This window comes from Aristolochia californica, unplaced genomic scaffold (assembly GCF_029961685.1).
Source record: "Aristolochia californica isolate CCGP_79_NKW_82.1479 unplaced genomic scaffold, dmAriCali1.0.hap1 SCAF_450, whole genome shotgun sequence".
Lineage (NCBI taxonomy): Eukaryota > Viridiplantae > Streptophyta > Magnoliopsida > Piperales > Aristolochiaceae > Aristolochia > Aristolochia californica.
This window is the reverse complement of record NW_027182160.1, coordinates 1-903: the sequence shown is the minus strand read 5'-3', so window position 1 is coordinate 903 and position 903 is coordinate 1. Positions and strand designations below refer to the sequence as shown.

Sequence of the window (903 nt, the reverse complement as noted above, 5' to 3'; positions counted from 1 at the left end):
GCCAATACAAACATATCTTATCCGACGATTTCGAATCGAAGCCCCCTGCTATACTAATGATTCCCTCCTTGTCCTAATTCCTCAAGAGCGAACCATATCTTTAAGTTAGTCTGCAAAGTCAAAATTGAACTGCTTCTATCCTGTTCCGGATAACTTCTTTCACAAGGGTTCTGCTTCTCGGTGAATGTCTTGGATAGAAGCATCTGATTTCTTGGCATTGAGGTTTATTTCGTTTTTACAGTAGTTACGCAACTGAGCTAGAAATTTCTTTACCTGTCCAAGTTCTAACGGATCAAGATAACCATTTGCTCCAGTATAAATAGTAACTATCTGATCTTCCACCGTAAGACAAATGGTTATCTTGATCCGTTAGAACTTGGACAGGTAAAGAAATTTCTAGCTCAGTTGCGTAACTACTTAAAAACAAATAAACCTCAATTCCAAGAAATCATATCTTCTACCAAGACATTCACCGAGGAAGCAGAAGCCCTTTTGAAAGAAGTTATTCCGGAACAGATAGAACAGTTTCTACTTCAGGAACAAACATAAAGAAATGGATCGCTCTTAGTATTAGTACAAGAGGAATCGTTGAGAAATGTCTTCGATTCGAATCATTCAAAATATGTTTTTTGGCATAAAAATCTACAAAAATAGATGGAAATAAATTGCGTCCAATAGGATTTGAACCTATACCAAAGGTTTAGAAGACCTCTGTCCTATCCATTAGACAATGGACGCTTGCTTTTCATTCCGATTTAAAATTTTTCTTTTTTCTTTTGCACCTTCCTACCCCCTGTTTTGATAAAAAATGAGATTGTATGGGAGAAATTTTGCATAATTGAGATGCATATCTCAATCAATGATGCATGTATCATATCATAGTAATTAATTTTATATTTTATA

At 35.2% G+C, this 903-nt stretch overlaps 1 non-coding gene across 1 annotated transcript; it reads right to left on the bottom strand.

Moving 5' to 3' along the window:
- Window positions 1-666: 666 nt before the first annotated feature.
- TRNAR-UCU (transfer RNA arginine (anticodon UCU)) lies at window positions 667-738 on the bottom strand. The gene has a single exon. It is a non-coding gene; the product is annotated as a tRNA-Arg (tRNA).
- Between the last annotated feature and the right edge of the window lie 165 nt (window positions 739-903).